We start from the raw sequence: 13,441 nt of genomic DNA, 5'->3' as shown, positions 1-13,441 counted from the left end.
GTCTTCCTTCTCCCTTAGGTCAGTTGTTTTGGCTTATTTTTACTTTTGTCTTTTAAGTTTCTGTTAAGCATTTTAAAATACTTTTTGATTGATTGTTAGGGCTTAAAATCCTGTGATTGTATTTCAGTGGAGGCGCAGGAAGGAGGAGAGAAGACTCATGTTTTAGAAGGGCTGAGGTGGTCACGTTTGTAAGGGTGGTGTGAACGTGATTTTGGAGAGGTGACTTGGTCGTAAGTTGGAATTATTCTGTTAGTGCAGGTTAAACTGAGTGCTCTGGGGACACCTTTGTCCTCTTCTCAAGTGTAATGTGACTTGGGTTTGAGGCAGATAAGTTGGATTCCCCGATACTTGGTTCCCACTCTCACATCTCCCACTGGCCAGTGCAAGTGCCGATCTCTGCCAGCTCGGACCCTCAGTGCAGACTGGAACATATGGTTCCTTGGGATAGCTCTGTTACGTAGGTGATATGACACCTTTCAGCTCTATTTCTAAACTCCATATTCCATGTTTTTTAAATCCTCAGATTTTAAATGACAAATGGGATAATTCCCTAAGCTTTCTTTTGGTTTTCCATATTCCTCCTCTACCTGCTTATCTGGGTCCCAGCAGCTGCCTCATTACCCGGTAAATATTTGTCATCTGTCACAGCAGGTCATTTTCTGTCATCCCTGCTCTGACATTGTTCTCCTGTGGTCCCATGTCCCATCTCAGTTCTCCCATCCTGGTTCTGCAGTGCTGCTGTGAGTGCCAGGACAGTTCCCCCCGCAGCAGCAGGGACAGGTTTGGCAGCCCCAGTGCTGGGGGTGCAGCCACCTTGGGGTGTTGTCCCCACGGGACAGACACGTGTGCTGTGCCCAGGACCGGCCCACTCTCGTGTGCAGCCCAAGCTCGCTGCCCTCCCTTGCCCCTGTGTTGTAACTCCGGCCTCATCTTAATGTTTCCAGGTCAGCTCTGGCAGGGGACTGTGAAGGGCCAGTCACTTAATGAACCCCTCTGGGACCTCCCTCAGTTGCTCACAATTTCTCTCCCCCTTGTCAGGCAGGGAAGCACAGCCCATGCTGTTTCACTCCATCACTTTTTTCCGATGCCTTTTCTGCCTGCTTGCTCCACACAAACAAACCAATTATCAATGAAGACACAGACTGGGGCCTTTTTCCTTGAAAGCTCCTCCAGCCTTGCCCTTACCCGAGTTTCACAGGTACATATCAACTTGCATTTCTTTCTGCCCCTTCTCTCTCTGTCTCTGCCTTGCAGGTGCTGAGTTGCCTGTTCCCAGTTGCACACAATTAATATTTCAGATCCAGACCTGGTATTGACTTGTGCAAAGCCAATCAGTATCCACATGCACATCCTTGTGTGCATGGGCTCTTACAGAAGCCCAGGAAAGAGAGCTGGGGTCATTCATTAACTGGAGAATTTCTTTGTTTCCTTTGCATGGAGGTGACCTTACCTGCACGTGTTTCAGACAAAAATACCCCCAGAATCATCTGTTCATCCCCAGTTTCCATCAGTGAGGCTTCCGTGTACCATAAAATGGGATTAATTCCACTGGACAGAGCTGGTCTGTGTGTGCTGCATGCAGGCAAGTGTGTTTTCTGAGGGTGCATGTGTGTCTCTGTCTTCTTGTAACACTAAATATTTCACACAGAGTGTGAGATGACAGCTGGGACCATCCAGAGTCTATGTCCAGTTCTGGAGTCATGCCCTGATGTTGGATCTGTACTTTGTGTGTGGAAATTTGGCATCATGCATATTTAATATAAGGAAGTAAAATTGATCAAATCTTCCCAAAGTGTATCTGTAGCTGAGCTTCCCTTTACCTTGCACTGGCTACCTCTGGCATTCCAGCTTCTCTCTGCCCCTCAGTGCAGGGGCAGATCAACCCCCTGGAACCTTTGTGAGGCTGTGAAATCACCTTGGAAAGCTTTAGATGGTGAAAGTGGGAGGTGACCTGCAGCAAACCAGTAACTTCTTTAAAACAAAAAGCTAAAAGAAAGGGCTCTAAACTGTGCAGTGTTTTATCAAGGTATCCAATGTTTGAGGGAAATGTGCTTCCAGCCCCAGCCTTGTGGCACGTGCTCCAAGTGCTTCTGTGGCACTGGCGTCTCTCATCCTCTTGTGCCCTGTGTGAAAGAATTGATTCCTGCACTCAGGCAAACCGTGTTTCCCACGCCAGTGTCCGTTCCTTTGAGGAAAGGCTCTTTTGGGCTGCCCTGCTGGTTCTTCCCTCGCTCCCACCGCTGACCGTGGGGCGGCTCTGACCGTGGGGTGGCTCTGCAAGGGCTTTCTCGATCCACCACAGCTCCCCTGCATGGGGAAGGCTGAGTTCGTGCTGCTGGAAGGGACTCTTGGCAGGTGGAGTTGGTCCCTGGTTGGAATGAGATGAGCTTTAAGGTCCCCTCCCCACCCAGCCCAGTCTGTCTCTGTGCCTTGTGCTGGTGCCTTCTCCTCAATGCAGACGCGAGGGCTGACGGGTACCAGCCCCATCTCCAGTAACCACACGCTCCAGAAACCTCCTTCAGAACGGGCTGCCTAGATAAGAGTCATTCTATCAGTAGTGAAATTCCTATTTTAATGTAATTTTACAGACCCTGATTCACTGTTCCTTAACTGCAGCTTGTTATTTCTGGCATTAGAGGGTAAAAAAAAAAAAATAGCTTCTGGGCATGTGACACTATTCACAGGCCTTTAATGTCAGAAATAATGATCATGTTAAATTGGAGCTCATTACGACGAAATGAGACCTCATTGAGCCCTCTTTTTGGGGGGTTGTTTAATGATTTTCCTTTTTCTCTCCTTTTTTTCCTTCTAAGTAGCCCTGAATTGGTACACTGGGGGAGAAGCTGGGAGGTTTGGTGGTAAATTTAAATCGCAAGAACTGTATACCTTTAAAATATATTTAAAAAAAAAAAAAAAAAGAAGGCCTGATTTTTCTACTGTTCTCCCCAAGTACTCTGGTCCTTTGTTAGGTTTTTAGTTATAGAAATTTCTCACACCTCTTAAGGCCACTAATAATGGTGATATCTAAGGCAACTACAAAACATATTTGGGACTTTATTTCAAGCACTACTTTTCTTATAATGAACATGAGGATCCCATTTTCTAGTCTTTTCTCTAATCACATTCAGAAGTGCGGAAGCTCCTCCTGTGAGAACTGCACTGAAGCAGCTCTGCAGTGAGGATGGAGCAGTGTGAGACCAGGCAGGTGCCCACACACCCCACCCTTCTCAGGGGCCCCGTGGCCACCAGCATTGCCAGCTCTGGAGCATTTCTGAACATCTGGCACAGTTGTGTGTCCTACCATCCCCATGTCCTGTTGGTGGCCTCTCCACCCCTTATGGATTTTCTGTTTCTCAGTCTAGATGTGCTGTAGGAGAAAGAGGCTGTAGTTCAGAGGAAAAGTAGTTTCGATAAATTTGTTGGGATAAAACCAGTCTCTGCCTAAGGGGTTTTCTTGTAAAGTCTGAGATGAGCGACAAGTGTTGCCGAAATCAAGAGGTGACACAAAAACTGTGGGGATATGGGATGGTGTGATCAGCTGTGGGCTCCAGACACAGTCAGCATAACTGCAGCCAACACAGAAAAGGAGAGCTTTAATAAACAATTCAAAAATAGTGGGTTTATTTATGGATCTTAGAGAAGGCCCAGTTAAAAGAGCAGCACAGGAGAGAACATGGAGACAGAAGATAATTGTGATGGAGGCTGATGGAAAGAAAAGTACAAGGATGGAATTAGCTGTTGGATACTGAAGGAGAAGTGGTAAAGAATGGATCATAAGGGATTATAAAGGAGGGAGATAATATATATGCACTAAAAAGGAAGAGCCTGTAGATGGTTGCAATGCCACAGTGATAAACGTGGAAGATTTTTTTTTTGCCCTGGCTCTTGGAGGAATAAGAAGCTGTTAAGACTGGAGAAAGGATGTTTCCATTCTGTGTGTGACAAGCAATGGGTGTCTAGGCAAGTATTTAAGCAATAAAGATGTTTAGTAAAAGATTTTTAGGGATGTTAGGGAGAAAGAAAGTCAGAAGATGACAAAAATCTGAGAATGATAGCAGAGAAAAGCTGAAGTGAAATCTGATGGCTGAGAAAAGGGACTTCAGTGTCAAGGTATTTGAGAAAGCTGGGTGTGAAATAGGCTCTGCAGGGCAGATTAGGACCTCTGCTCCAGCTGAGTGGGTTCTTGATGTGATGGACAAGATTTTGAATTATGCCTTTAGTTAAAGGGATAGACCTTTGGATGCTCACTGAGAGTCAACTGCATCTGTATTTGTGGTTGAGAGCATCCATCTCCTCCTGTTCCGTAACACGTGTGTATATATATGTATAGCTATATGGGATGTCCAGTGGGTTTTCTTGCAAGGAATTTTAGATCATGGAGGACAGAAAAAGTGACTACTGTTGATGTTTTCCTCCTGGGAAAGGGGTGGAGAAGCTCACCTTCTGCCCAGTGCCAAGGTTCTGGGGAGCCAAGGGGCAGCTTCTCGTTGGACTTTCTGATAGAGAATCCCTCGTGTTCAGGCAATGCTGCAGGCTGACAATTTGAAGCTGTAGGGAACCGTCTGTCTCTCTGCACATGCTCTAAAATGACTCAGAAATGGGTACATTTAGGAAAATGAGTCCCAGTTCCTGCTCCACTTTGCCTCGGCATTGCTGGTGACACCATGACACTTATTTAGCTCAAGGAAAACAACATTTGAATTGTGTTTAGCATCTTTCAGTGTAAAGAAAAATTCCTGAAGATAATTATTTGTATCCAAATTATTTTCCATTCTTTAGCAGATGTTTTCAGACTTCAAATATGTTGTTTTCTGCAAGTGCTGCATAATAAATTAATTGTTTAATTAGTAATAGATGTGTCACTCCTGGGAGCAAATCCCTTACTTTGAACAAGTAAACCAGACACCCCTTTCATGTTTAATATGTTGGGTTTAAGACTTTTACCTCTTTTTAAATACATGCACTTCCATAGATCAGATAATACCTTAAACTATTGTCAGTGATTATGTGAGATCTCATAACACAGAATGGAGCAAAGTACAGACATTTCTTCGCTTTAATCAGCAATAAAAGCAGGAAGAAATTAGAATTTGCTTCCCATCAGTAAATCTCCTGCACATGTTCCATCTACACTAAGGGGTCCTCATTACCATAGATGTGAAAATCTAAGCTCTGAAAATCTTTGTAACGTAATCTAGCATGAAAACAACATCTTGTTGTGGAAGGAAATTGAGGCACAGAGAGTCTCATGGAACTGGAAAACTTTTGACCCAAGACTGGCTTTCTTACTGGGGAAACACTGACCCAAGACACTGGCCTTCCTGGTAGGAAACTTTCTTCTTGAGCCTAAAAATAAAAGGAGCCATGATGACCACCAATTGCTTCAGCTCCATTGTATAGGAGCTTTTTTATGAGGACGGTTTTGTCTCAAAAATATTTCTATATTCATATATTTAGCTCTTTATAACTACAAAATCCTCAGTATGAGTATCTAGTGATTTTGCAGAATCAACTCAGACAGTATTGACCTTATTTTGAATGGATGCCTTGCTTCTGCCTTGCCAATAGTTACCAGTGTCTTCAGAACCGTTTTCCTTGTATCATGGGGTATGGTCCTGGAGAGCAGGGGCTTTCAGAAGAGCTAGGTTAGTTTTAGGGATTGCCTCCAGCACGATTGCAGAAATAATATCCAAGTGTGCTCTGGTCTGGATCGTCACAGGCTGGGCTCTGGTCTGGGAGCGCTTTTCCAACCGCAGTGACTCCGGGATTCTGATACGGGTGTATGGGCGGCAAGAGGAACAGGTGACACAATCTGGGGCTGCTCTTGGATGTGTCTGCATGTACTGAGGAACGTGTGGCTGTGTCCACAGCAGCACTGGAGCATATCTGAGACTTGAAATGTGCTTGAGGTTTGGGGAGCACCGGCCTCAAGAGAAGGCTGTGGTGAGAGTGTGCAGATGATAACTCACAGCATAAAGGTTCAGCCTGGCAATGTACTAGTTGAAGGACAGGGTTTGTGACATGGCATGTTTTAATAGTCAGACATGCTGGTAAAAGGAGGAGGAGAGAGAATAAGGAAAATTGCCAAATTTTAAGGGGCAGTTCAGAATTTACCAAGTGTAAAGGAATCCAGAGAATCCTAAGTCCCTCCTGTGGTGTCAGCTTTGCACTGCTGTCTCTAGTTCTTGGTGACCCAGCCCAGGACAGCACTGCTTCTTTGCCCAGCTCTACAGGGACACTTGGCTGTGGTGGGGTTTGCAAGATGTACAGCTACCTGCTGCAAGGAGGTAGGAGACCTAAAGGTTATTGAACCAAAGCTGAGTTCTCATGAAACATCCCCTTGATTGGTGTTACCTTGGGCTGGGCGCTCGCAGGTGACCGGGGCGTGGAAGCTCTTTGTTCCGGCACTCTCCCCTGGCACACCCCTCTCCCTGAGCTTTGTTATCTATCCAAATTGTTAGCAGAAAAGATAGATGTATGCAAAGCGCTTTCACTGAGTCCAAGCTGGAACAGCTGTCAGAGATGCAATCCCACTTAGTTGGTCTTCATAAAATATATGCGGCATTTTTAAGAGTCTGGATAAAGGGTAAAGGCAAACTGCGCCCATTTAGCAGGAGGCAGCATGTGACAGCTGACAAAGTGACAGTGGGCCCCTGAACAGCCCATGTCACTCTTCAGCAGGAGGCCCTGAAATGCCCATTTTAATTTAAATGTTATTTTCAAATAAAATTGCCACTTTGGGATAATTGCTTCGTACTGTGTAACTTTGAGAACACCGTACCGAGCAAAGTGGGTGCAGCTTTCCTTATTGTTGTTCTTATTTGTTATTGTGTGGCACCATATGGGGCTGCAGCCCTGTGCTCTAGGTGGTCCCCAGCTCTGCCTGCTGCACAAATCAGCCTTTTGTTCTGGGAGCCATTGTTTTAAAAAACAGAACAACCCCCCCCCCCCCCAACCTCCGCGCAAGGTAAGGGCCGGGAATTGGGGTGATCTCAGCCACGAGCATTGTTTGGGGGCTGTTGGCGCGGTTTGCTGGTGACCACATCCACATCGATGGGCACGACAGAAACGCTCGTTTTCCTTTGTGCAGAATGACTTGGGAGTCTTTTCATCTGAAAGCTCCACTAACTATTCACTTGCCCTTTTCTTTCTGGCCTCTAGAGCCTCCTGGTATGGCACAGACAAAAAAGCAAAGTCCATTTCTAGCCATTCTGCAAATGAAATCGGTGTGTTTACAAATTCTGGTTATTTAAATCTTCCACTCATTTGGAGAGGAAAGTGTCACCGATGGTTGCAATGGGTGTGTAGGGTTCTTTTCCTTGTGTTTTGGTTTTTGATACCCTGAGGCTTGGGATGTCCTAGTAATGGAGTGGAGAGGTCAGGAGAGTGGCACTGAGAGCCTCCATCTAATTCACGCCTTGGCACCAGCACGCTGGGGCTGACATGTCCAATTTGCAGTGGCACTGTGTGACAGGTGTCAGCACTCGGCAGCCGCACAGGAGCGCACACGGCTGCGGAGTCAGGAGAGAGGGGATGATTGAACAGTCTGCAAATGAGACACCCAGGGAAAGGAAAACACCCGCACACCCGCACACAACAATTCAGGAGGAAATCTGGGCTAATTAACGCCTGCTGTTGCCTGATGCGTGGCACGGCCCCTCAAGGACTCTTTGCCATTCGAGAGTTGAAAACGTGTCAGGAGGCTCTTCTTTTCTCTTGCATGAAGAATATTATGACATTTTAGTGCTAAAAAAAGTTATGATAACTGTCTGAGTTTTCATAGCAAGTTGTGAAACTTCTTGAAGTTCAGCCTTACCAGCTCCATCCTTTCCCTCCCACTTTTGTGTCTTAATCAGGTCACCTGGCAAGATACACCTCCTGAAATTTGACCTTCTCCTGGATACATGGCTGTGTACTGTGCTTTCCTGTTGGCCTGAAGAACAGGGTCTTTGCCTTCCATGCTGATGGCAGAAATTACCCTTTCAAATTTGCTGTTGCTACCATTGGCTGTGGAAGCATCATTGGCTTTTTGGGACTGGCTTCCCCAGATCACCAGTGGCCAAATGCCATAGGTGTTACCTTCTCCAGCCAGGGAGAAAAAGGCTGCAGAAATCTGGGGCACTCTGCATGCCTGGTGCTGGGTTCAACCCTTGTTGCTGCATCTGGGAATGTGTGCTGGGAGCAGCACCATTTGCAGGTGAGAAAAATTTGTTGGAGAAGAGCAGGGGTGTTTCCGTGGCTCTCCTAAAATTCTGGTGGTGGTGGGGAAGAAGCAATTCCTGAGTACGTGTTGATACAGCACAGCCCTGGCCTGGCTGCCCAGGGCTCTGGAGAGGCTTGGGATGCATCTGGTGTGTCCGTGGCTGTGAGGGGCACAGCCCATGCCAGCCACCCCTAATGAGCTTCGCATTAGTGTCATGAGAGGAAGATTCCCAGACCTTAAATTTGTCTGGAATGTGAGAAATGCAGCTCGATCCTTATTCTCCATCCTATGACCTGCCCATCACAGCTTCTGTTGCGGTGCAGCTTGGTGACTTTGTGCTTTCCTGGGACTGAATTCTAGAGTGGGTTAGCAGTGGGGGACTGCGATACTTGAAATTTGTCTGAAGTGGGAGGGTCCCATCATTTGGGGAAACAGCTCTGTACAATGCTGCAAATCAACGGGACACAGGCTTGTCCTGCTGAGAAAGTCAGCAGAGCCAAAACTGAATTTTAAGGAAGCCTTTATTATTGTTATTATTATTCATGTCAGGGCTCCATTGGGAAAATCTTTATCTGCATTAAAACGTACATAAGAAGAGGAAAGAAGAAAAGGCCAAGACAAGGGTGTACTACAAAGCATCCCTTTGAGCTCAGCTCCACGTCTCTGTAAAGTTCATTGCCAGGCTCTTTGCACGGAGAGATTTTGGGTTCAAGGTTGAGCTGGAGACATTTCCTGGCAGAATGTATATCCCCTGATCACACCTTTAGGAGATTATCCCGTCATTAAATATTTGTAGGATAACAGGGGAAGCCTAATTTAGTTTTTGTTTCTTTTTCTCTGTGGTTTAATCACAGATGAAAGAGACTAATAGCACTACAGAGCTTTCTGGTGATCAAAGGCCAATCAATCCTCTTTGTGGAGTAATTAACTATTTGCTAAACTTGCAGAATTGATTTCCATTTAGGGCTAAGAGAGAGGGTTTTAAATGAAGACCGATTTACCAGGCGTGAGGAGGGAATCTCAGCACTGATGCCAGGAGATACTCAGAGTGATGAATTGGAGCCTGCTAATTGGAGGATGAAAAATACAGCTGGAATCTGGCCCCGTTTGCTCCTACTTTGGTGGAAGACAGGAAAAGGGAAATCAGGCTGAGAACCTGACAGATGGCTTTGTGCAACAGCAGCAGGGAGAGCACTGTGTGGTTGGAGCAGTGTCCAACTGGCTGGAGGAAACATGGATGGAGCCAGCACAGGACTGGTTTGCAGTGAATCCATCATCCAGGTAGATGTTCTGTCAAGGAACAATTCTGGCTGCTCAGGCACAGCTTTTGGCTGGCTGCAACTGCTCTACTTCCCTCAATACAAAGTCAGTCAGGCAGCTTCGTATGGCTGCAGCTTTAGTTTGCCAAGAAATTTTTAGCACCATGGATTAAATCATGGCTTTTTGAAAACCCGAGGGAAAGAACATCCTTTGGCACTCCAGAATGGAGATATGGGGGGTGCTCTGTGTTCATAAGTGCTGCAGCCTTGGAAGGATGATCAGGATGCTGGCCCTTACCTGAGAGTGTCCAAATGGACAGCTGAGTTATCAGGCAGTCAGACTGTTTATGGATGTGGGGCATCTTCTACAAGCAGAGGAACTAAAAAGTTTGGAATTCATAATCCATGGTAGTAAATGGGATGGAGAAATGCAGTAGCATCTTGTAAACTGTGAGTGGCACAGGAAAAATGGTTGGGGAACAATTACAAGAAGCAAGTGGGGTATTTGCCAAACAGAGAAAGTTTAAACCAAAGCCAAGTTAGTACCTTTTTGTAGAGCACCGAATTAACTCATGGAATCTATTGCACAAGATATTGTGGAAGACAGAAGAATGAATGAGTTCAAGATAGATGAAATTTGTGGAGAAGAGGTTAATTGGTGGGTACTGAACACAGGAGCTGGATGAAATATCAGCTGGGGAGTCCCTGAGCAACTGCCCATGTGCCCATGTTCTCTGGCCATGGCTGGAGACAGGACCCTGGCTTTCAGCTGGACCCAGCGTGGTGGTTCTCAGTCCTCATCCAGTGGTGTGTGGAGCCTTGCATTGCCAGGGCACGAGATAGCAGCACTGGGAAGTCCCGTGCACATAACTTCTGGGGTTTGGGGCTTTTTTGTACAGCTCTCAGAACTTCAGACCTTCCAGGGTCACCTCCTGGCTCTCAGAGTAAGTCCAAACCTTCCCTGAGAAAAAAAAACAAATTAGAGGAAACACTGTAAATCTAACCTTGCTCCATCCAGTTGGTGCACAAATCTGATGTTACTGTATCATGGAGAAATTTGGCTCTTCTCTGTCAGAAGATCTATAGGAACCCGTGTGCAGCAGCAGCTGGGCAGGCATTGTTGCCTCACGTCGAGAGGATTGTATTTGCTTGTCATAAATTGAATTTGCCTATTAGAGAGCTAAGACTTGATTTTTTTTCATTAACACACAAAGCTGGAAGGGAAAGTTTCTTCTGAGGTCCCTCCAGACCTCTTTAAGCAGGGGTATAATTATTCTCTGTTGAGAAAGAGCAAAAGGAATTCCAGAGCTGTTTAAACAATTAGGAGTGGAGCTGTGCTGGCGCGGCCGAGCGCGGCACCTCCTCGCACTGCCCGGCGGCCTGGGCTGCCTCGCTGCAGGGTAATTGCGTTAGGGACCCATGCACTGCCTGAAAATCAATTCTGTTGGGCCAGCGTGTTTGTTGGGAAATCCACTCAGGCAATTGAGGAGTCCATTAGGCTGCGGGCCCTGCGCGTGACCTCCCCAGGATTGGGGTTGACACTTGAACGGAGGCGTTTGTCCAGCTAAAGGACAGTGCTACCAGCAGACTCTTATCTCCCCTAAATTGGATTACTCAGCTCTGCTTGTTCTCTTTAAAGATAGCTGCTTCAGGTTTTTTGCCCCTCTCTTCCTGTCTGAGACAGTTACCTGTGATTACCGCTAGCATTCCCTGCTTAGCTGTTCCCAGGCCATTACTGTCTGGTAGTGCCCTGCAGCTCCTTTGCTCAGCTGGGGTGGCTTGGACCAGGGAGTCGGTTCTTCCAGCCCTTCTCCAGCAACAGTCTCTTCACAGAATCCCAGACTGGTCTGGGTTGGAAGGGACCTTAAAGCCCATCCTGTTCCACCCCCTGCCATGGGCAGGGACACCTCCCACTATCCCAGGTTGCTCCAAGCCCCGTCCAACCTGGCCTTGGACACTGCCAGGAATGGGGCAGCCACAGCTGCTCTGGGCACCCTGTGCCAGGGCCTCACCACTCTGTGAGTAAAGAAAATAATGGGTGATAACACAAGACTTACCTTAAAATGCTCAACCCGTAACATACACAGAAAATCCCAGTATTCTTGAACAGTTTTACATGGGTAACTTCCAGTTTGTGTTTTTAACTCCAGGAACAGCTGTTAGTGGACTCTTACAGTGATTAAACCCAAACATCTCCTCCTAGAGCAGGTTATCAGCTTATTCTGTTTTCCAGTGCAGAAGATATCGTATGAGGACATGAAACAGAAATGTTTTCTTGCTTTTCTCCAAAAGTTTGGTGGGAAAAATGGAAAATAAGGTTGAGGAAGAAATAACTAGTTTGAAAGAAGAATTTTTTTGTGTGCATTTTGTAAATTATGTCTGAGAAAAGGGAAGGAAGACAGAGGCAGGAAAGGGGTTGGGGTGAGTGTTGTGTTAGTACATTTTGGCAGTAAGCAAAGATCCTTAACAATGCTCTTCCAGTGGGCAGGGGCCAGTGGGATGGGTATATGGATACTAACTGGAGAGAACACCATTACAATGGGAAAACCTGTTTGAACAAGTGTGTGGAGGAGCTGAGATGAAAATGCACTGGACATCATGATTCAGTTGAACTTTTTTGGTGCTGATAAAGTGTTTCAAAATCAGTTTGATAATATCTCTGTTTGTGAAAGATGCACTGAGATAGCAAAAAAAAAAAAAATCCAAGTCTTCTCTGTGTATGCAGATTCTCTGTTGCAGCTCCCATGGGGAGTCAAAGTTCTTGCTTAGCATACAAAGGCTTAGGAGTTTTATAGTGTTCAGACTCTTAATCTACAGAGCGTAATTTAATCCTCTTTTATCTGGCTGCACCACAAAGCCCCAGTTGTAAATAAATCCTATGGTGATGTGGATGCAGCTGCAGCTTCTGCACCCAGTAAATATTTCTGCAAAACAGATGAAATTAGGTGGTAAACCTGATACATAAAGAGTGAGGTGTGCAGAGGGGAAGGTTGGACGCAGCAGACCTTAAACACAAGTGATGGCTCTGAGTGGCTGCTCAGCCGCCTGCCGATAGCAATGATTTTCTGTTTTCCTGAGACCCAGCGCTTTGCCCTCCGCTCCTCAGGGCTGTGCAAGATTGGGAAGGCACAGGAGTCGTCCAGACTGGCTTTACAAATGTTACCAGCTGGGAGATGGGGTCAAATGGAAGGTGAATTAATTTCTGCTGTAAAAAGGATGGCCCCTGTGTAACGCCCATCCGGCCGTGTCCAGGTTAGATGCCAGACCCCATTATGGGTCTGTGTTGTCACCTCTGGGTCGAGCAGTGGTCATAGCTGACCTCTGTGGGAAAGGTTTATTTGCATATTAAAATGATCAGCATGCTTGACTAGGGAATACTTTTTTTCATCCTTTTTTTGGCACTATTGTCATGGCAATGGCAGTGTTCCATAGCACCGAGATACATGCAATTAGGATAACTCTGTAGTTCCTAAAATAACTCTTCCCAGCTACAGAGAAGAAACTTCCATTCAACAGGTAGTAAATTGCCTTTCTTGGATGAGGGTCGTGGCTGAAGTAGATTGGAAATCAGAGTCCAGACTGGAGCCAGTGTTTAAGAGTGAACTGGAGGTACTGGGCGGGAGAATGTGCAGCTGCACACGCAAGTGGAAGTTTTCACGCCAGGAAACTTCGCTCCCAAATCGCTGCTACTATACCTGGGCAGGTTTCTAGTGAGCTCAGTAGAGCCCTGGTAACTGCTGAGGTAGGATGTGTTGCCTGGTGGGCTGGAGGTGGGCCTTGGGTGAGACTAAGTCTGATTATGTGTGATGATCACACACATCATCTTTGTTCCCTCCAAGTGGGAAGCCAGCTCAAGTAACTTCAGATTCACATCTCATCAAGGCTTCAGAAAGCAAATGTTAAAAAAAAATCAATTAGAAAAATGGCATTTTCTTTCAAAACTGTTCCAAGGAGGTTATATCCATCATTGGGGAAGAAA

The 13,441-nt window shown here is 46.2% G+C and overlaps 1 protein-coding gene across 2 annotated transcripts in view; it reads left to right on the top strand.

The window, feature by feature from the left end:
• ZFHX3 (zinc finger homeobox 3) overlaps positions 1–13,441 on the top strand; it is a 396,997-nt gene that overhangs the window by 165,344 nt on the left and 218,212 nt on the right. The gene's annotated exons all lie outside the window — the stretch shown is intronic.

Source organism: Corvus hawaiiensis, chromosome 12, assembly GCF_020740725.1.
Source record: "Corvus hawaiiensis isolate bCorHaw1 chromosome 12, bCorHaw1.pri.cur, whole genome shotgun sequence".
NCBI lineage: Eukaryota > Metazoa > Chordata > Aves > Passeriformes > Corvidae > Corvus > Corvus hawaiiensis.
The sequence above is the reverse complement of the archived record's forward strand: the minus strand, read 5'-3'. Positions and strand labels throughout refer to the sequence as shown.